Genomic DNA, 24,722 nt, shown 5'->3' on the forward strand with positions numbered 1-24,722 from the left:
TTCCTATAAGCTTGTTATTCTACTAAACTTCATATCTACAAACATATTGTATGGTTACTCTGAATCTGAGAAGAAAAACTCTTGGTATTTCTTTCCTTTCCTTTCAACTTTTATAAGTAACACTTTCCACTATATTCCATGTTTACGGAATGTTACATTACGGAATGTTACAATATTTAAACTGAAAGTAATGCAAGGCTTTATCTAAGGTTGAACATACATCCGTCACCTAATTCGTATCTTAATATGCGGTTCAACCGCCCCCCACCACATAAACCTCAATAATAACAGATCCTTGCATAATACTATATAAAGAGATATGTGAAGTTAGTTGCTGAATTCCAACTTGAATCACAGTGAGTGTTTTAGCACTTCGACTGATCTACAATGTTGAATCTTTTAGACAGCTAAAAACATGCTTTATCGAGATCTTTCCTAAAAAAAAATCGTGAATAGCATTGTCTCGGTCACCATCCTTCCTTTGAAGTGCCTGCTCTTCGTTTCTCTGATATTGTTGTTATGTCAATTGCTTGTTAGGGATTTCGGTAAACTTGGTTTCACTTTGCTTAGTGTGTGTATGTGTATAAAATAAATAAGGCTTTGTTTCATCCATACTTGTATAAACACCCGACGTCATAACAAGGCCAAAATTAGAAATGATCGGCATCGCATCCAAAATACAAGTGCGCTATGATTTCAGCTTAATATATATAGTATATATACGTATGTATGCATGTCTGTATGTATGTATTGTATATATATATTAATATATATATATATATAATATATATATATATACATACATACGTATATATACTATACGCATGTATAGTATATATACGTATGTATATATACTTCCTTTTCCTCTCAGTCTCTCTCTCTCACCCTGTCCTATTATGATAGTTGCTTCAGTTATATTGCCAAGAATTTATGACATTTTATATTTCACCATTTCTCACCCACCATTCCTATCGGGGCTGAACTTGGACTTAAGAGGGCATCAGGTGTGTCTCTATTCATCCGGATGACCTCAAAAACTATGGAATAGACTCTAATATGTCATTTTTGACATTTTATTTTTCACCACTTCGCAACCCCACCCCATTCCTATCAGGGATGAACTTGGACTGAAAAGGCATCCGGATTGTCACTATTCATCTCAGTGACCTCAAAAACTATGAATTATATTATACAGTAATATCTGTCGGTTTTGTTTATTTTTACATGTCATCCCCTTCCCACACCTTCTCATCCCCCCTCCAAATCAGGGCTGAACTTGGACTTGAAGGTCATCTGTAGTATCTGTCTTATTTGGTTATTTTTACACGTCACCCTTTTGCAAACCCACCTTGTCTTTCACTGGATCCCCCCCCCCTCCCCCCCCTTCCTATCAGGACTGAACTGGGACTTAAAAGGCACCAGTAGTGTTATATTTTATCTCAGCGACCTCAAAAACTGTGGATTAGACACTAAAGTCTATTGTTTTTTTTTTATTATTTTTACATGTTAAACCCTTCCCACCTGTTCTCATCCCTTACCTATAAGGGCTGAACTTGTACTTAAAGGACATCAGGAGTGTCACTATTCATTTCAGCCACCTCAAAAACTATGAATTAGACACTAATATCTGTCATTTTCAGTTATCTTTACATCACCCCTTCCCATCCCTCCACCCCACTTCCTATTGGGGATGAACTTGGACTTATAGGGCGTTGGGAGCATTACTATTGTTCTTATTGACCTTAAAAACTATTGATTAGAAACTAATATCAGCAGTTTTTTATTAGTTTTACATGTCACATCCTTTCCACCCTTCCTATTGGGGCTGACCTTGGATTTGAAGGGCATCAGGAGTGCCACTATTCATCTCAGCAACGTTGAAAACTATGGATTAGAAAGTATCTGTCGTTTTCGTTTATTTTTACGAGTCACCCCCTTCCCACCCTTTCTCATCCCCCATCAAACCCCATTATACAGTTAGATTTTGTTCTAATTCATCGAGTGTTAATGTGCCCTTTCTCCACATTTACAGAGAGGCCATAAATACCACTGAACCTTCCATCTGCTCCACTGTGTCCACATGCAACAATCAAGCCCTCGAGAGATTTAATTCTTGATGACATCGTTGTTTACCACACCAGTTATTTAATTCTTTTGTCAGTTAACAGAATTAAGTACTGATTGCAACACTGTTTGGCCCTTCAGTTATTTAATTCGTGTGTCAGTTAACACCATAAGTACCAAGTCCCAGTGCGAATGGCTCTGCGTAATATACTTTACTGATTAAAATGTACATGCATAAATTAATCAGGACCCAGAATCTTTCTATTGAGTCTTTTCTCAATCCGAACTCTTTTCAAGTAGAATGTTTTTTGTTCTGTGAGTGCTGATCCCCACTCACAGTCAGCGACACCAAGGTAAGAGTATTAGATAATTCAACATTCATCGATATATATATATATATTATATATATATTATATATAATATATATTATATATATATGTGTGTGTGTGTGTGTGTGTGTGTATATATATATATATATATATATACATATATATATATATATATATATATATATATATATATATATATTGAAATTGGGCTCACAAAATTTACCAGGTGACACCAGTTAACAGAAGTTGATACTTAATGTTAGGAAGAGCAGTGTGCGAAAATTGGTGCATGATGTTGAGTCTTCTCTTTAATACAGTGGTAGCAGTATTAATACTACAGTGATTTTGCTACTGATTATCTAAAGGTACTTGTTCATGGCATGAAGAGCACACTTCTGCTCTCCTACCCCTTCATGCTAATAGGAATCCCTTCATCCTCTCACTTTATTTCAATCTATTTTAGATATCTCAGCTACTATAAGCCACACTGATTCATGTTTTAATCAATGCTAAAATTTTCCAGACATTCCTTGGATGCCTGAAGTCCGAACATGTTCAAAATACAGAAAATCATACTGAGATTATATCGAAGAAACAACTTTCCCCATACAACATTTATAACATTATTGCCACATTTTATTTATAATCACCATTGTATGCTTTGTTATGCAATCTCTCCGATCATGTACTTGTAATGTTCAAGTGAATCTTCTGCATCCGATTACATGCTTGTTTATGTCTTTGACGAAACACAGACGGCTAGACTTAAAATGTTTCGGTTTGCTAGAGATTTGTAAGTACATTGCAGCTCACAGTAGCCAATAACCTCTGTGAATGTTCGGTATATAAATCAGCTCTAGCTCAGTAAATAGTGGATTTAATAATATTCTCAAGCATATTCTTATGTGCTACATGATATATATATATATATATATATATATATATATATATATATATATATATATATATATATATATATATCATGTAGCACATAAGAATATGCTTGAGAATATCCTTAAATCCACTATTTACTGAGCTAGATCTCAATTATATACTGAACATTCACAGAGGTTATTGGCTACTGTGAGCTGCAATGTACTTACAAATCTCTAGCAAACCGAAACATTTTAAGTCTAGCCGTCTGTGTTTCTTCAAAGACATAAACATGTATGCAATCTGATGCAGAAGATTCACTTGGACATTACAAGTACATGATCGGAGAGCTTGCATAACAAAGCATATAATGATGGTCATAAATAAAATGTGGCAATAATGGTATAAATGTTGTATGGGAAATGTTGTTTCTTCGATTACGCGTTATCGACAGGTGACTTTGGAAAAGAAAGCTCATATTTGTTGTTGGTCCACTGGACAAGGAAGCACGTGGCCAGTACAGGATCTCTCCCCCCCCCCCCCCCTCCCCAAAAAGAGGACCCTCAGTCAATGCTGTGTCGATTGCGCTACCTTGGTATTGGCAGTGAGTAATGGGTGCGACGATTCTTCTTAGTTGCCTCGCCTCGCTGTTTGTATGTCTGCTTGGCTCTCATTGGGATCAGCTGTTTACCTGCTATGATGACCAGTAGGGTGTGCGCTGTCAAGAAATCTGCCCCTCACATCACCGGTCGTTTTTTCCATCAAAAGCTCTCTGCAAGCTCTGGGGTCTCCGAACTCTCTGGTAGATCTTTCGGTCTCTGTCAGCTGTACTGAGTGTGAGGGTACCTCCTTCACGATGTCCAAAGATAACTTAACTCATGTTAGTTGCCTATGGCAAGTGGTGTGATGAATCGCTGTCTCCTCTTTTTTCCACCCAGTAGGTGAAGTGAAGAATTTCTTGGCTCTCAGGGGGAGGTAGCAGCTGAATCAGAAGATCGTTTCCCCCCTGAAGAACCATGCCCTTGTTTGTGGGGAGCGAATATGGAGGAGGTGCCCCCACATAGTTGCGGAATTTCTTGGCTCTCGGGGGCGGGGGGGTAGCGTGCTGAAGCAGGAGATCATTTCCGCCCCAGAGAACCATGCCTCTGGGTTGTGGGGTGCAAATGGCGGCAGGCGTATGGAGGAGGAGGCGACTGGCGAGGGTCGCTGGTGGGGTTGGCTTCATTGATGGTGACTGGGCTGGTCATCTCTGTGGGTTGGACAGCTTCGCCAGTCTCTCGGTCCCTCCGGAGTCACCAATGCAAGAAGGGTACTGAGTGGCAAGTCGACCGTGTGTTGAATAGTTTGTTACTGAGTTAGAACTGATCTTATGTACAGAATATTCACAGAGGTTATAGCTGTTGCGAGCCACAATGTAGTTACAAATCTCTAGAAATCAAAACAGGGATTAAGTCTGGCAGTCTGTGTTTCGTCACAGACAAAAACATGCATACAATCTGATACAGAAGATTCGGTTGAACACTACAAGTACATGATCAGAGAGCTTGCATAGCAATGCATACAGTGGTGATCATAAATGACATGAAGCAATAATGGTTACAAAAAAATGTGTTTAAAAGTTATATGGAAAAAGTTGTATTTCTTTGACCACACGTTTTTCTAGCCAGGTGACTCATTCGATGAGAAAGTTCATCTTCGCTAGTGGTCCACTGGCTGGGCACGTACGTGGTCGGTACAACACCACAAGCAATTCATTCCTGGTTATTATTGCCGTGGGTATCATGCAGTTTCGTGCACAATGCTACTGCAAGATGTGCCGATGAAATACGTAAATGTGCCTTGGTCTCTTGCTACAGTTTACGTCTTTTCTGTGAGGAAGCAACTCTCAACTTTCAGTCGAAAATTGGTGCTTAAAATAAATATGCAGTAAAGGGACAATATTCCAGCCAATGAAACAAACACAAAAAAAAAAACTTAAAAAGAAACATTTCTATCAAACCCTTAACTCTGAAAAAAAAAAATACCGGAAACTGAACAACAATAGTCCAGAGCTTTGTATAAAATAAAAAATATATTCCTTTGTTGTTCACTTTACAAAAAAAAATTCTTTGGAATGCACAGTTTTATTATGTACACGATATAAACCAGAACAAGCAAACATCGAACGATACATCATTTTGAGAGAGAGAGAGAGAGAGAGAGAGAGAGAGAGAGAGAGAGAGAGAGAGAGAGAGAGAGAGAGAGAATGAATCACTTATATTGCTTTTTATTTCAGTTTAGTCTGCAATGATTCTCGATCTTAATTCATGGCTACGGATATGACAGATTTTATAAAACTGGCTCTTTTTTGTTGGATAATAGCTTAATATTATCTATCAGATAGAAACACCATCTATACAATTCTCACTCATTTCCTGAATATTCGAGAAAGAGAGAATGAGAGTAATTTACCAGTAAACTAAACCTTCAAGTGTAAGAGACCTGGGAGAACTGTATGGTCAAAGGCACAATTATGACGTTCGTTTGAAATATATTATTATAATCCTTACGATACTATCGGTGTGGAAATCCTGTGACTTATGTGACGAAATAAAAATTTGCAAAGATTTCTATCGAAATTCTGTTGGCCCTCAAACTACACAAGTTTTAACCGAGACTGGTTTTTGTGAGTGCTCGATTAATTTCATTGTAACCATGTTGTACATGTTTACTTTCTTAAGATTTTAATGTTTGCTTGTTTATTCTCATTTAGAACCAGCTTTTTACTTTTAAAATAATAAAATCAATATGATAATGTCTACAAAATTGATATGATCGAACATAAGTACTAATCCGTATCAAATCGAGTTAATATTGACTGCTGGCTTTATAATCTAAGCAAACAATATCAAAATAGAGACATCGTTCCCCGGTTAAATCTCACCATTCCTTTCTAATTCAGATTAAAAACAACGGTTTATATGTTAATGCTTTTTAATTCTACACACGCGTTCTAATCAAGGAAAATATTGATACTGACCACTTTTGCTGAATAAACCGAGAATACGCTCATTCGGGCAGAAGGCATTTTTATCCGTCAAGACCGTCAATATTTTGACTTGCTAACAAAGAGAATGCCCAGGAGTGAATGCAAGAAAGTAGCTTTAGAGGGGAATAAAAATAAAATGGAAATGGTCGCATTTTTTTATAATAATAATAATAATAATAATAATAATAATAATAATAATAATAATAATAATAATAATAATAATAATAATAATAATAACCGCGAAGAAATCTGAAACCTTGGTAGAGGTACAATATGACAGAGACCATATCACAGCCCAAGGTCTGCGAACGAGTTAAAAATGATCGTATTTGATCAGAAAATAGGGAAGTCCTTTATTTGTGGGAGAGAGAAAGCGCTCCCTGAAATACCAGCAATTTCCAACACACCGCAGGAGAAAAAAGCACCTATTACCCTTTATAAAATTACTCTCATTAAAGAAGCGGCTCCCAGTGAAATTAACACATCCATTTTCTTTCATTTGATGAAAACGCGGGCCATTCGCGTAATGGCAATGAATCCGCGTCGAATCAATTACCCCGGCCAATAACCCTCATCATTTTAATTGACAAAACAGCCTGATACCTCTGATTGACATTAGAGAATATACATGATTTCAACCCCCATTAACCAACATCCAATTTCCTTCTCTGTGTCTATCATTAGTTCGGTTTACTGTTTGGTGATTTGCCTCATTAAGAAGGATAAAGTAATATCTTAAGAATGTCTTGTGGGAACGAGCTATTGTTAAGGGGAACAAACTATTATCTATAATCAAAGCTAATATATTGTTTATAATGTTTCCATCTTTAAAGACACCTAAAGCAATTCGAAGTGTTACTTCGTACTGTCACCATATTTATCAATGACTGTAAGATTTGTTCTCCAATTTCACACTCACACTATATATATATTATATATATATATATATTATATATATATATATATCATATATATATCTATATATACATGCATACATACATACATGCATATATAGTTATAAATATCAACTTACAATGGAGATACCCACCAGGAACAGCCAAGCAAGCGCTATAGCCAACATTTTTAATTGCATTGTGAAGTTTTGGCTTTAACAAACTACGCTAACCCATTTTCGACCTAAATTAGAGGCAAAACTTAAAATTGAATACTAATAAAAAAAACAAATCAAAGAAAGTCACACTCGAGAATAATCTTTTTATAAATTACGTTACCAAAAAACAGAGAGAAACACACACACACACACAGAAAAGAAAACAGTGACTTACAACTAATACAACTGTGAATTACAATAGTCAATACAACTAAGAAAAACAAACTCAAGACGAGAGAAATAAAAGACATCAAATAAAACACACGGCTAAGAAACATAAAAAAAAACAAGACAAGAACAGAAAAATTACACAATCGATAAATTAGCCTAATGACATGGAAGGCGAGAGCGGATAACTGATCCAGGTTGAGTTGTGGCTGAAGTTTGTGAACAGATATAGATTCTAAAACCCTTAAATCAGCGTCCACCCAAGTTCGATATTTCGTAATTGGGTGGACGCTATACGTTAACATCATGTGACCCTTCTAGAGTAGTTTAAAGTTTTCTAGTTACGAATTATCTGGTGATAAGTTTTTAATATCTTTAGGTCTAAATTTTTGCTTGCCAATTAACAAACTTAAATTCACGAGATATTTCCTTTATTTTGAATCCCTTGTTAACAGATTGAAACAACAGCTTATTTTACCGGGAAAAGACTTTAAGGTTATTGTTCGACCAGTTCAGTCATAACTTAAAAATGTTCCCATAATTTAAAGTCTATCATGTGCCTAATTTTTTTACTGAGGATATTAATTTTCTAAAGAGTTTTAGGAAGAATTTTGGGAAGAATAATTCTAGCATCATTAGTAAACATGACAAAGGAAATGGTGTAGTCATTGAAAACAGAGGGGATTACAATGATAAAATGTTAGCTATACTTAAAGACTACTCAATGTAAAAAAAAATGCCACATAAAGACCCCTATCATAGGAATATCCTGAATGAGGATAAAATAAACAGGCCGCTGAAATTTTAAAAATAAAATGTAATTATATTTCAGACGAAGAATACAACTGTTATGAAAGTGGTTGTTCCGACGCAATTTCATACGGATTACCGAAGATCCATAAGCCGAACATACCATTAAGACTGGCCTTAGCTTCTTATAATACCCCGTCATATAATTTAGCGAAATTCTTAGTACCCTTTTTAGATACTATAACGGACGCTACTTATTCTCTAAAAAAAATTCCTATGAATGACTTAATGGCTTAATGCATTTGAAAATACCTCACAATGATTTTTTATGTAGTTTTGATATTGAATAATTTTTTAACTCTTAATGAAACCATTGACATAGTCGTGAATGAAATGTATAAGGATGGGGCATCTTTCAGAAATTTGCCAAGAAGTAAGTTCAAGACACTTTTGGAGGAACCATGAAAAGATACGTACTTCGTGTTTAATGATGAGTTGTACTTGCAAGTAGATGGGGTAGCAATGGAAGCCCAATTTCATCTATTTATGCTAATTTGTTTTTAGGTTTTCACGAGGGAAAGTTGTTAGAGGATTGCCGTCACATTTTAAACCTTTGCTCTATAAGCGAGTTGTAGATATAATTGTAATTTTTGAAGATGAACACCAGTTACTAGTTTTCTTCATTACCTAAAAAGAAACCATGAATATACAAAATTAACTTTAAATGGGGAGTCGAATAACAAGATGCCATTTTAGATGTTATCATTGACAAATCCGAGAGTTTATTCTGTTTATAGGAAACGTTCTTTTTCAGGATTAGGTTTTTCAGTGTCGCTGTCCAAACGTTTTCAAATTAAATGTAATTAATAACTAAATCTACGGGGCTTATAATTTATGCTCCGATTTCAATGTTTCATGAGATGAAATTCTTGGTAAAATATTTTGTAAATAATGTTACCCAACCAATTTGGTCTTTAAACATATTAGGCTATTTCTGCAAAATGTTTACAGTCCTAAAGTGCCAGTTGTTACAGTTCCTAAACTTGTATTTTAATGCAAATTGCCTTACATTGGTAAATCAATTAAGCAATTTGAGAGGGAACTGAAATACTGTTTTAATTGAGTTTATCCACAGATTACTTTTAAATTCATTTTCAGTAAAGATTTTACAACAAAAAGTCTCCTACCTTTCAAAGATAAACCGCCTGATTTATTGTGTTTTGGCATTGATTACTATTATAAATGCCCCAACTGCCAAGTGGGGTATTTTGGTAGTTCTATAAAGGTGCTCAAAAGAAGATACTGCCAGTATGCAGGCATCAGTAACAGGACAAGTAGAGATTTAGCATCAAGCAGCAGTCTTCCATCCGTGGACACTGCAGTAGATGCAATCAGGCAGTAAGGAATTCTAAAATTGTAGATGATCAGTAGATTCTTGATCAAAATTGTCGATTTAAGGCAGGGTTGGCAGAAACCAATGGTTTTTTAAAAAAAACCAAAAACCTTGGGTTTTTTTTGTTTAAACCATGAAATACAGTTTTTTACGGTTTTTTCATTTTTTTGTGCTACTAGGTATGGATTTTTATGGGTTTGTTTCATTTTTGTGCTACCCAGTATAAAACTAAAGCAATTTTAATGATAATCACACAATTCTGTGGTCCTATATGTATTTGACATACAAGTATGATGTATCCATACACTTTAAGAAGGATTAACAAAATTTAATAGTATGGCCAAAATTAACAATCTCCATATATATATATATATATATATATATATATATATATATATATATATATATATATATATATATATATATATATCTTAGAACACTGTGGCTGAAAGTCCAAATTTTGGTTTAATGAAATACTTCAAACAACTGCATATGAGAGAGAGAGGATGAAAGACAATTATTTTTCCCATGTATTACAAGTCTTTATTATTATTATTTTTTTTTTTTGCTCTATCACCGTCCTCCAATTCGACTGGGTGGTATTTATAGTGTGGGGTTCCGGGTTGCATCCTGCCTCCTTAGGAGGTCCATCACTTTTCTTACTATGGTTGTGGCCGTTTCTTAGGGGATCACACTTCTTTCTGCATGAGTCCTGGAGCTACTTCAGCCTCTAGTTTTTCTAGATTCCTTTTCAGGGATCTTGGGATCGTGCCTAAGGCTCCTATTGATTATGGGGCGTACGATTTTCCACTGGTATATCCCATATCCTTCTTATTTCTATTTTCAGATCTTGATACTTATCCATTTTTTCCCTCTCTTTCTCTTCAACTCTGGTGTCCCATGGTATTGCGACATCAATGAGTGATACTTTCTTCTTGACTTTGTCAATCAACGTCACGTCTGGTCTGTTTGCAAGTATCACCCTATCCGTTCTGATACCATAATAATAATAATAATAACAATAATAATATTATTATTATTATTTTTTTTTTTGCTCAATCACAGTCCTCCAATTCGACTGGGTGGTATTTATAGTGTGGGGTTCCGGGTTGCGTCCTGCCTCCTTAGGAGTCCATCACTCTTCTTACTATGTGTGCCGTTTCTAGGATCACACTCTTCTGCATGAGTCCTGGAGCTACTTCAGCCTCTAGTTTTTCTAGATTCCTTTTCAGGGATCTTGGGATCGTGCCTAGTGCTCCTATGATTATGGGTACGATTTCCACTGGCATATCCCATATCCTTCTTATTTCTATTTTTAGATCTTGATACTTATCCATTTTTTCCCTCTCTTTCTCTTCAACTCTGGTGTCCCATGGTATTGCGACATCAATGAGTGATACTTTCTTCTTGACTTTGTCAATCAACGTCACGTCTGGTCTGTTTGCACTTATCACCCTATCCGTTCTGATACCATAGTCCCAGAGGATCTTTGCCTGATCGTTTTCTATCACTCCTTCAGGTTGGTGCTCGTACCACTTATTACTGCAAGGTAGCTGATGTTTCTTGCACAGGCTCCAGTGGAGGGCTTTTGCCACTGAATCATGCCTCTTTTTGTACTGGTTCTGTGCAAGTGCCGGGCATTCACTTGCTATGTGGTTTATGGTTTCATTTTTCGTATTGCACTTTCTACATATGGGAGAGATGTTATTTCCGTCTATCGTACTTTGAACATATCTGGTTCTTAGGGCCTGATCTTGTGCCGCTGTTATCATTCCTTCAGTTTCCTTCTTTAGCTCTCCCCTCTGTAGCCATTCCTTAATGAAGGAATAAACGACAACGACGTAAATGGAACCTCTGGCAACAGAGGAGCTTCGTCCGGCAACCAGGTATTCAACCCAATTGAAGGGGAAGACGGTCAGGTACTTGGAGGTCGTCATCCAGCAACTGATCACCACAACGACAATAATCAACAGCCTGAGATTGGAGTTACAGAGGCATTATTATTATTATTATTATTTTTTTTTTTTTTTTTTTTTTTTTTGCTCTATCACAGTCCTCCAATTCGACTGGGTGGTATTTATAGTGTGGGGTTGGTTCCGGGTTGCATCCTGCCTCCTTAGGAGTCCATCACTTTTCTTACTATGTGTGCCGTTTCTAGGATCACACTCTTCTGCATGAGGCCCGGAGCTACTTCAGCCTCTAGTTTTTCCAGATTCCTTTTCAGGGATCTTGGGATCGTGCCTAGTGCTCCTATGATTATGGGTACGATTTCCACTGGCATATCCCATATCCTTCTTATTTCTATTTTCAGATCTTGATACTTATCCACCCTTTTTTCCCTCTCTCTTTCTCTTCAACTCTGGTGTCCCATGGTATTGCGACATCAATGAGTATACTTTCTTCTTGACTTTGTCAATCAACGTCACGTCTGGTCTGTTTGCACGTATCACCCTATCCGTTCTGATACCATAGTCCAGAGGATCTTTGCCTGATCGTTTTCTATCACTCCTTCAGGTTGGTGCTCGTACCCACCTTTATTATTGGCCAAGGTAGCTGGTGTTTCTTGCACAGGCTCCAGTGGAGGGCTTTTGCCACTGAATCATGCCTCTTTTTGTACTGGTTCTGTGCAAGTGCCGGGCATTCACTTGCTATGTGGTTTATGGTTTCATTTTTCGTATTGCACTTCCTACATATGGGAGAGATGTTATTTCCGTCTATCATACTTTGAACATATCTGGTTCTTAGGGCCTGATCTTGTGCCGCTGTTATCATTCCTTCAGTTTCCTTCTTTAGCTCTCCCCTCTCTGTAGCCATTGCCAATTGTCATCGCTGGCTAGTTCTTTAGTCTGTCTCATGTATTGTCCGTGCATTGGTTTGTTGTGCCAGTCCTCTGTTCTTTTCTGTCTTTCTCCTGTTCTCTGTATATTTCTGGGTCTTCGTCTACTTTTATTAGTCCTTCTTCCCATGCACTCTTTAGCCACTCGTCTTCACTGGTTTTCAGATATTGCCCCAGTGCTCTGTTTTCGATGTTGACGCAGTCCTCTATACTTAGTAGTCCTCTCCCTCCTTCCTTTCGTGTTATGTATAGTCTGTCCGTATTTGCTCTTGGGTGTAGTGCTTTGTGTATTGTCATATGTTTCCTGGTTTTCTGATCTATGCTGCGGAGTTCTGCCTTCATCCATTCCACTATTCCTGCGCTGTATCTGATTACTGGCACTGCCCATGTGTTTATGGCTTTTATCATATTCCGGCGTTGAGTTTTGACTTGAGTATCGCCTTGAGTCTCTGCATATATTCTTTCCTGATCGTGTCCTTCATCTCTTGGTGTTTTATATCTCCTCCTTCCATTATTCCCAGGTATTTGTATCCTGTCTCGTCTATGTGTTTGATGTTGCTCCCATCTGGTAGCTTTATCCCTTCAGTTCTCGTTACTTTTGCCTTTTTGTATGTTGACTAAGGCGCATTTTTCTATTCCAAACTCCATCCTGATGTCCCAGATACAATCCTTACAGTCTGGATTAGGGTATCTATTTCTTTGATGCTCTTACCATACAGCTTGATGTCGTCCATGAACATCAGATGGTTGATTTTGTTGCCTCTTTTCTTGAGTTGGTACCCGGCATCCATCTTCTGTAGTACTTTTGTCATGGAATCATGGCTACTACGAAGAGTAGTGGGACAGTGAGTCACCCTGGAAGATCCCTCTCCTGATATTAACCTCTGCTAGTCTTATTCCAGAGCTTGTAAGTATTGTATTCCAGTTGCGCATTGTATTTTTCAGGAAGCTGATGGTATTTTCCTCTGCCCCATATATTTTCAGGCATTCTATTAGCCATGTGTGTGGTATCATGTCGAAGGCTTTCTTATAGTCTATCCATGCCATGCTTAGGTTGGTTTTTCCTTCTCCTACTGTTCTTCATTACCATTTTGTCTATCAGGAGCTGGTCTTTTGTGCCCTACACTTCCTTCTGCAGCCTTTCTGTTGGTGGGGGATGGTGTTTGTCTCCTCTAGGTAGTTGTATAGCCTTTCACTGATGATACCTGTTAGTAACTTCCACATTATTGGTAGGCAGGTGATAGGCCTGTAGTTACTGGCTATATTTCCCTTACTCTTGTCTTTTTGTACTAAGGATGTTCTTTTCCTGTGGTCATCCATTTGGGTGCTTGGTGATTTGAGATACAATGTTGGAGTTGTTCTGCTATTCGTGGGTGTAGGGCCTTGAAGTTTTTGAGCCAGTATCCATGGACTTCATCGGGACCTGGGGCTTTCCAGTTTGGCATTTTCTTTAGTGGTGTCTGACTGTGTCTGTCGTGATGTCTGTGAATCTTTGTTTTATTCTCCCTGTTTCTTCTTCCTTGACTTCCTGGAGCCATGTTGCATGTTTGTTGTGTGATACCGGATTGCTCCATATGTTTTCCCAGAGTCTCTTACTTGGTTCGGCTTCAGGAATTTCTGGTGGTGTTGTTTCCCCTCTTAGTTGGCTGTATAGTCTTTTCTGGTTGGTTCCGAATAGTTTGTTCTGTTGGTATCCCTTATTCCTGTTCATGTACCGTTGGATCTTGTGTGCTTTGGCCTTAAGCCTCTGTTTTACATCTTCTATTGTGTTGTTTAGTCCCCTCTCTTGTACTTTGTATTTCTCGTTGAGTTCCTCCCTTGTTTTCTTGCTTCTTAGCCTTTTTTTTCTGCCATCTCTTTCAGTTTACTCAAGTCAGATCTCATCACCATGATTTGCTTTTTCCAGGCGCCTTTTCCAAGGAGGTTGCTGTTTGGTTTCTGTTGGGTTGGTTGTGACGGTGGTGTTGGTGTTGCGAATCCCCATCAGTTCTGCTACTAATCTTGCTCCTGCATATGTCAAGTTATTTGTTTCTGTGATACTGGTGGTGTGTATTAGGCCCATTATTTCATTGACCTCACTTGTTTTCTCCCTTAATTTCTTGGTGTTGTAGGCTTTCATGGAGGGGATCTTTGTTCTCTCTGTATCTGGCTCCATCCATTGTCTAATCTTTTCTACCCATTCCGTCCTCTCTGTTACTTCGTCGGTGTTTCTTCGTGTGTCGTTGTTTGATACCTCATCCTCCCTGTCGTCTTCTGTGCATCGTCTCTCAGTTCGTCTTCGTGTAATTCGTTGTCGTGTGACATTTCCCTTTCCAGTTCTTCTCTTTCTGTTGGGGAGAGCCAGTTCTTTTTCTTTACGTTCCTTACTTGGTCTGCCAGCCTCTGCTCTGTTTGGGGGGTGTTATTCCTCTCATCCTAGATGTTGACCAATCTTCTTCTATATCCTCTCTCCGTCGGTTGCTTCTGATGTAGCATCTCCATATTTTATTATTATTATTATTATATTATTATTATTATTATTATATTATTATTATTATTATTTATTCTTTGAAAATTGTAGTTTGCTTTGATTTTTATTTTTGTTAACCACTGCTAACATTTGTGGTTATTACCACCAAATGGTGTTTATTTTTTAAATTTTTCTTGTTTATTTGAATCAGTCGTTTTGACCTACGTACTTGAACTAGATGTGAATAACTGATTTTTTTCTTCATATATACCTGTGCTAACGTTTGTAGTTAACACCAAATGGTGTTTAATTTTGAAATTTTTTCTTTTATTTGAATGTCTTTTTACCTATTTCAACTTGAAATGAATAATTGCTCTCTCTCTCTGAAGCTATGATTAACATGATTGTTTCTTTTTATATAACTAACCCCCCCCTTTTTTTTATTAAAGATATAAACTAATTTACAAATTTCTTTTAACCTAATTATCTGAGGTTTACCAATTGTATGAATATGTTCAGTTACATCAAATGTTATATTATGGCACGGTAACACAATTCAGAATGTTTTAGTGGGCTAAACAAGTAAACATTAACATTGCCAATTTTATTTGAAAATCCAAGTAACTGACAAAAACACCAAAAGTTGCCAAAAATATATATTACCTAAAATAAAAGTTATAAAGGAAACATGAAGACCAAAAAAATGGTTTAAACCATGGTTTAACCATTTGGTTTAAACCGCCAACCCTGATTTAAGGATTTTAGAAAATTTATATAAATTCACAAAAGTTATAAAGGAAACATGAAGACAAAAAAAAGAAGAAAAAAAAAACGTTTTTTTTTTTTTTATTGACTGGTTTAAACCGCCAACCCTGATTTAAGGATTTTAGAAACTTTATATAAATTCACAGTTATAAAGGAAACATGAAGACCAAAAAAAAAAAAAAAAAAATAAATAAATAAATAAATAAAACATGGTTTTTTTTCTTGACTGGTTTAATCCATATATATTCACAAAAGTTATAAAGGAAACATGGAAGACCAAACATAAAACATATAGACCAAAAATAACACGGTTTTTTATTGACTGGTTTAAACCGCCAACCCTGATTTAAGGATTTTAGAAACTTTATATATATTCACAAAAGTTATAAAGGAAACACAAAAAAAAAAAAAAAAAAAATGGTTTTTTATTGACTGGTTTTAAACCGCCAACCCTGATTTAAGGATTTTAGAAATTATATATATTCACAAAATTAAGCCACAACTCAACCAGGATGAGTCTTCCTTTTTGTTATCCATAATCTACTGGTTTTCTATCCACTCTCGCTTTCCAGTCATTTGGCTAATTTATTTATATCGCAATTTTTCTTTTCTTGTCTTTTCTTTTTAGTCCTGTGTTTTGTTTGATGTTTTTTATTTCTCTCGTTTTGAGTTTTTTTTGGTTATTGTAATTCACAAAGCTATATTAGTTGTAAGTCTCTATCTTTTCTTTTCTTATTGTGTGTGTGTTTTTTTATGGTAACATGATTTATAAAAAAAAAACCATTCTCGAGTGCGACCTTTCTTTGATATGTATTTTATTAGTATTCAATTTTAAATTTTGGTGTTCTAACTCTAATTTAGGTTGAAAATGGCTTAGTGTGTTCAAGCGGGAACGTTCCATTGGAATTAAAACTGTTGGCTATAGCGCTTGTTTGGCTGTTCGTGATGAGGATCAGATTCCCTAGGAACCAATCTCTGGCAACTACGGAGATACTCTCTTATCTGAGTTATGATTGCATTCAACATAGGCCAGTATATATTGGTAAAAAAATAATAAATCTAATAGTTAGCTTATTTGAGGCTTTAATGGAAAATCAATGTCTAACTTAATTAGTTATAATTACATAAAATCAGAAGAATAACACAAAGGAGCCCTACGCCTGTAAGGGCACTGCGGATTACGTTACATAAACAGATAAAGTGCTACAATCATACACCTATTTTGCAATACAGAAAATGCACACGATCACTTCGGGTAGTATAATTAGTGCTGACGGCTGAGAGAAGGGAGTCATTCAAGGTAAAATATAATGCAAACTGGGAGTGATACTTACGAGTAATTTAACACGAGTAACGTTAACACTAATTCGTTAAGGCCTTTACGAGGATTGCAAGGGATGAAATGAGCAGTGGGAAATACAGTTGGAGAAGGTGTTGCCGAAATAACTTTTCAAAAACCACACAGCACCTGAATTCCTGGGACAAGAAGTCTTGAATGTAGAGCCAGTTAGAATCCTCGTCAATAGGGACATCGATGATGGCAATGACGCGACACTGGTTCGGTCAACAATAGACAGAGAGGTTCTCGGTAAGTGGTCGGCCGGGGGTGCCCGATCGACAAGAGGTCTGCCCAATATTGCTTCTGTTTGACCTCTGGCCTCCTCCTTCCTCATATGCCTTCCATTCACGCCATTTTTTGGCTTGGGTCTGAGATGGGCGATTCCTGTTAGCCAGGCTCTCTGGCGATTCAGGTGTTCTGAACTTGTTTTTTTGTTTGCTTGAAATATAAGGAGCATTTCAGCGGAATATAGAGAGTATTTCGGCAGAGGGGTGAATTTAGCGAAAATGGGACAATTGAGAGGTCGTTAAGAGGGAGAGAGGTCTAGGATGGACAATAGCCATTACTAATTTATAAATAGGAGTACATACGGCCCAAAAGAAACTTATTTGCTTCTTGTGGGGGCTGCTAGATTCTATCATGAGATGTACTTGTTGTTAAAGTGAAATGTTGGAAGGCAGAACTAAATGTGTAAGCAAATGTAACAAAAGAAATTACTTACCTTCTAATTACATTTAAACAAAAGGGAAAGGTCGCCATGAAAGCCTGTGGTACATTATAGTGCGTTTACTTTTCTAAGATCGCTGTGGTGTGGCTTGTATAGATATCATACCTTGCCAATTTTCATGTTATGGTAATCATATTAGCTTCATTTAGTCTATGAAAATAGTTTTCATTTCTTGAAATGTGGTTCTTTGTTTGCATCAGATATTTTGAATATATCGTATTCTGTATATTCTTCGTAAAAACCTGTTTTATTAATGAAAATGAATATGACATATTTTTTTCCCGGCGATGCCAGATCTGAGTTTAAGGGACCTATGATTTTTAAGAGGATTTAAAAGGTCATGGTCAATGTCATTAAAGGATACTGGGTCTAGGACAACTGGCCACGGCCGACTGGCCGTGGTCCAGCTGGCCGTGGCTGACTGGCCGCAGCTCAACTGGCCGATGGGGACGACTGGCCGCAGCGGTAAGAGAGAGAGAGAGAGAGAGAGATTTTTTTTTTTTTATCTTTTGAAGGAAACTAGTGTTTATTTATTTATCTATTTTTAAATACCCTTTTGATTTTTGTGATTGTTGTTATTGGTTATAAACTCTTTCGAATAAAACTGGTTTTTATTGTTATTAATGGTTGTAAACTATTTTCATTTTTTAAATGAGAGCTTGATACTTTGCCAATTGGACTGTTTCCTGTTTTAAATACATTGTTGAACTTTGTAATTATTGTTAATGGTTATAAACTATTTATTTCATGTATGCATATCATTTTTGAAAAGAGGTTTTCTCTATAAAAGAATAATACTTAAAATGTAAATTTTTATTACACAGCATGAATTACATAGAAGTTACATAAAATCTGAATTACTGGAATAAAAAATTTAAGAAAATAAAAGATAATTAAAGATAAAAAAGTTAAATTTCACTAAAAAGCTGAATCATTGAATAAAAAAATCAAGAAAATAAAAGATAATTAAAGATAAAAAAAGTTAAATTTCATTAAAAAGTTGAATTATTGGAATATAAAAACTGCTTAAAATAGCAGCTACATAACTATATATCTTAAGAGAAGTTATGAGCAATTCCTCTCAGATACTCTTCGTCTTTTAGATTTACTGTATCTAAATATTTTCTGTGTGTGAGAGAGAGACAGAGACAGACAGATAGACAGAAATAATTTTTTTTCTCTCATCTCTTCGTCTATGGCCAGTTGGGCTGCGGCTAGTCGGCCCCTGCGGCCAGTTGGGCTGCGTCCAGTCGGCCATGGCCAGTTGGGCCATGGCCAGTCGGTCGCGACCAGTTGTCCCATTCCCAAGGATACTCGCACTTGATCATCCACTGTGAAAAGTATGGACAGCCCAGCCCAAGTGACTCCCGTAAACGTCTTCACCCACCACCTGAGGCCAAGGAAATAGTCTATAATTTCCTGAAATACTTCGTTTTAAAAAAACATCATGAAGGTCCTGTAACTGGTGTTTCGAAGGCTATCCTGAGAACATCTGAAGCAACAAAACTCTCAGAAATGACAATGTTTAGACTTAAGAAGTAAGACAGGCGGGAAATATAGTGGAATTCTCCTAGTGGTTTCCAAAAAGAAAGAGAAAGAGAGTCCTGTGACTGATTGGATGATTTTGATAAAAATGTTATGCAAAGAAGGAATGAGTGGTTGTCTTCTCTAAGGGCATAATAGATCGATTGATTTATGAATTTATGTTTCAAGTCCAAACACCGGAGCCAACAGGCCAATCAGCGTGTCTATAATTATAGAAAGAGAAGGAAGGAATAGCTAAATAGAATCGGGAATGAAAATAGAAAAAAAAAGTTAACAGGGAAGGAGCAAACCCTTTCCCTTGACTCCCAAGGTCTAAATCGAATCCTCCTAAAAAGGATTATATCTGCGGGAAGCATTTAATGGGACTTACATACCCGTAGATATGGCAAACCTTCTGCCTTTTGCTACCTGGCCCCACCAGAGCGATCTTAGAAAAGTAAACGCACTATAGATTACTTTATTTCACAGATTTCAAGCAGGGTAAATAAATCCTGACTGGTATGCAATCCAGTCAAACAGGTACAACAATAATCTTATGACAAAATTTGCAGTTAACTGGCTTTCAGAATGAGTAGAAATTTTACAAAATGGCAATGCAAATGGAAGCCCGTTGCTCGTGAATATATATATATATATATATATATATATATATATATATATATATATATATATATATATATATTATATATAGTCCAATCTAACACTCATTTGCAGAAGCAGAGGCTTGCTTGTAGCACGGCTGAAATAATTGTCTTCTAGGGCAACTTCTCACAAATGGGTCAGAGACAGAAACATAGGAGACGAGATAACACGTCTCTGGAAATAGATTTTCCAGAAAAGGATTGTGCATAAAAGATTCTCTCATTTGCAATAATTCATCACAACGGAGGGATGATTTACTCTATATCACTGAGCAAGGGATTATTTCATCAATAAATTCAATTCATATGGGGGAATAAACTTACTATAGTAGATTCACATCAGCCGTGCATTTGACGTCTAGGCCAGTCCTTTGCGACGCTCCTGATTGCCTGTTGATAAGCCAATGACAGGGCTGGAAACCAAGTAATTGGCTTATCAACAGCTAATTAGACGTCAAATGCACGGTTGATGTAAATCTACTATAGTAATCAGAAAGGGATTTCACTTTCGGAAATGAATTCTAAAATGAAAAGGAAATGAGAGATTTAGTGAGAAATAGTAGCTGGCACTCAATTGCTAATTTCAGGCTTACCAGGCAAATCCAAATTGCAATATGCACTACTGCGAAATCTCTAGTTGATCCAATAGGTCTTCCACTAACAACTAAAGGGACCACTTGTGGTCCAGGTCACTTGTGACCAAATACCAGTGTGGCAACGTGCCAAGACAAAGACATGTGGCACGAGACTCGGGACCTAGCAGTTAAAGGTCTGCTCTCTGGGTGGACTGAGTCGGGACTGCCGGTTTGAACGTTACTCAGCCTATGACCCTCAAGCTACAGAGATGGTGACTTGCATGGAGAAGGGTGTGCCGACATTCATGAAAACACAATTAGACCAGCAGAAAGGAGAGCCCAGGGATATAGATTTTGGGGAGAAGGATATATATGTATGACTAATAATATGCCTCCACATAACTATGCTAATCCGGCTACCTCGCCTGACCATATTTCGAATCTGAGTTCAAAATATCACCTTGTGAGCAGGTCTGGGGTCTCTACTATACTCCTAGTCTTGCTATCTTATCTTTTAAGGGAAATCGATTCTTAATTATTCTTGGGTAGAGGTGGTCCAATATATATATATATATATATATATATATTATTATATATACTATATATATATATATATATATATATATATATATAACGAATTGTAAGAGCAGAAAATGGAGAGCAAGGTAGGTAGTAATGAAAGGTCACCTTATGGGAATGAATAGCTCAAGTGTTTTGAGAGGGTTTAGTCATATAAAATGTATGGAGGACAAGAGGATGCTGAGAAGTGTGTGCAATTCGGAATGATACAAGGTAGTGGAAGAGGAAGACCTGTAAGACACTGGATTGATGGTGGAAAAGAAGCATCCGAAAGAAATTACTTCAAGATCCAAAAAATAAAAAACACGAAATGAATACAAGAATAAAATGAAAGGATTAATGTTGGACTACGTGGGCGAATGACTCATTTGGTATGTGGTGTAAATATTTCCATTGTCAATCAATATCTTGATGGATGGAGTGATGCCAAGAATCAGAGAAGGGAATTGGTGAATGAACTGCGGAACAGTTGGTTTTCACAGACGATACAGGCTGATTGGAGATACTGAAGACAAAATTCAAACACAAGACGACGGAATACATTACTCTAAAACAAGCTGCTATAGAATCTATCAGTATCGATTCAAAGTATGTCCCCTATGCATTCCTGAGCCCATGAGATAGTTTTTTTCGTAAAAAAACTTTAAAACCGACCTATGTATTTCCATACCGCTAAACCGCTGATTGTTTCAAACTTCGTCCTAATTTTCGGAAGTCCTGTGTATTGCCATATGTGTTTCATTAGCTTTTTTGTTTTTACTTCAAAAATGAGGTTAATGCTGCGCTTAGCCAACGAATCATCCGTAAAAGTGGCGACGTGTATCAGTGATGTCAGTATAACGTATCCTCCACTATACCTTATCAAACGGTTTTACCTATCCTGGACAATACAAAATTTTGTAAGCAAATAAATATATTGTATGATGATAGCACTTGGAAGAGTTGGGTGGATAGGTAAGAGGGGTGGCCCAGCGTCACAGATAAGTCATGAAGCACCACTTGTTCGAAACGGTCTGAAGAAAGGCAAGAAGTTGGTCTTCTTTCTAAGAGTAAACGGCTTAATGAAGCCCATCTGTCAATTCAGTGTAGTACCATAAATTAGGTCAATGTTATCTTTGCAATGCATAGTAGTGTGATAAAGATGTTAATCTAACCATTTTACAAATTTGACGTTCAGCTGAAACTAACGTCCTTTGGGTGAACTAAAAACTTCATTACAGGATGGCATTTTCAAATTAGGCTCTCTCCTTAGAGAGGCTAACATCTGGGCTCTCATCAATAACTACATAAACACACTTCAAGCTGTTTAGGTTAAACGATATTCTTCAGTATCAGTTAAAATATCGTAATGATATTGGCGCGATTAAAGAAGTAGACGAACAAAGAGTTCGTGGCAACTTCTCAGGTAATAAACTTCGCTAAAATATAAAACTTTGCTAAGTCTTGGAATAAATGCCACTGGGTATATAAAGGTTATTTATTTTGAAGTTAGGAAGCCCATTGGTTTGATATGTGAAGAAAAGGTTTGAAACTGAAATGGTTTGTGTCAAGATGTCTGTTGAGCAAGTATTAGCACGGAGTGGAAAATAAGTGGCTAAATTGTTAGAGGTGTTTTGAAATAAATGGGAATTAGAGGCTAGCAAAGTTAAAGATGCTGGTGGAAAGAATCAATCAGATTAATTTATATAGAACTCTTTTTAACTAAAAAAAACCTTGAATTATGTTATCATGACCAAGTATCCTTCGAGGAAAACTGTGACAGTTTCAATTGAAAATAAATTATTACCAAAGATGAGTTTCACGTACGAATCTCCTTGGAGATGTGCTAATTTGCTTTCTGAAAGGGGTTTGTTCTATGAAATTTAGGCTTTTAAGTTTAATGACAAACAAAAACATTCTGTCATCACCCATTTCTGTTTTAAGCTAGTTTTTGCGCGAAAGCAAATATACTTTTCTCTGTAGTAGAGAAGTATTTATTTACTGCACACCACTGCTTACAATGGGTATATTTCATTTAGCGCACATATTCTCTTAACATATCCTTAATAAAAAAATGTTTCGGACTCATAATTTTTGAAAGTCAACAAGACAGCAAAAACCAAAATATTTTTTTTATTAGTTTGCTATGATTCATATAAAAAATGACCCGCAATATCGTATTCAAAAAGGAAAAAGGTACAAAATTTCATTTAGATAAATAAATTGGACCGAAAAGCTTTTATTTCGCTATTATTGGTTTTGTAAATGTAATCATTGACATAAATGGTATAAATATATCATCAACAAATGAATCATCGGAACGAGACCAGCTAAATGGTTTACTACAAATCTACTATCATCAGATATAAAGCTTGTGATAGTACTGATAAACTGAAATATTAGTCGACTGTTCATTTGGACACACGCTGTATTTTTGCGATAATTTTCTTGTTTCATTTAACGATCATTATTCAGAAAAACTGACTAAGATGGATGGTCATTCTGTTTGTTTTGAGAATTCACTCTACTGATATTCATTTGTTATTACCCTTCATCACGGCAACAAGACGCACCTGAAGAATTTACCTCATTGGTTCGGGGGTAGGCAGATATTAAAGGACCATAACCATTTAGGATAAATGATAAATGTAAAACAAACGATGCAAAATATTCAAAATAATAAAGCGAAAAACCAATAGTAGATGTAAAAACAATAACTGGAAAGTCAGCTGTTATGGTATCCATATAAACAAAAGTAAAACAGAAATCTTAGGAAGGACGCTATCTTAGTGTATTTGAGAAAGTAATAATCTAACCAGCTTTAAAACATCCACATGAGCCTTTATTTCTTCCTCTCAGCACTAGCCCTGAAAAGGTGCGCATCCCAGATTTGAGGAAACCAAACAATCAACGCGATACGACCCGGATTCTGTTACCAATTAGCAACTATGGATCAATTTCTCGTTGTGAAGCCACAGAAAGCAGTTTCCACAATCTTGGCAGGCCAAAGTGCTAACGACTTTTTGCATGATCCTTTTCCACCTTTTTATTCGTATTAGGTATCCCCTCTTAGAATATCTATCAATTTACCAGCATCGCAGAGATTTAGTAAAAAAAGTTTCGTATACCTGAATTCAACTGCCATTTGATTTACAGATGGTTTCCACACATTCACATACCTTCATAGACAAAATTCATTCTCCTTGTGTAGTTCCCATAACATATATCTCCTCCAAGTTCATCTCTACAAACATTCGCTAAGCCCCATTTTTGCTGGCTGTACAAATTAGTCAAGCGTATTGTTTCTGCAACTGAGTGCTCTTGCAGGCAATGTATGTCTTTAAAACGTTGCAAATCCTTACAGGAAGGTGAAAGCCATCCGATGTTATCCTCCACAGGTGAGGTGAAAAGTTACTGACTGCGACGAACTGCTGAACAGGAATTGACCTAACTTTGTTGAATTTCTTCGTCCGCATTGCAGGGCTGCAAACAGGATTATTCAAATCTTGATAACTTGAAATCACCAGCTATTGCTCACCCTACCGAATACTTTAGTGCTACGTTATAACCG

This window comes from Macrobrachium nipponense, chromosome 2 (assembly GCF_015104395.2).
Source record: "Macrobrachium nipponense isolate FS-2020 chromosome 2, ASM1510439v2, whole genome shotgun sequence".
In the NCBI taxonomy this organism is placed as follows: domain Eukaryota; kingdom Metazoa; phylum Arthropoda; class Malacostraca; order Decapoda; family Palaemonidae; genus Macrobrachium; species Macrobrachium nipponense.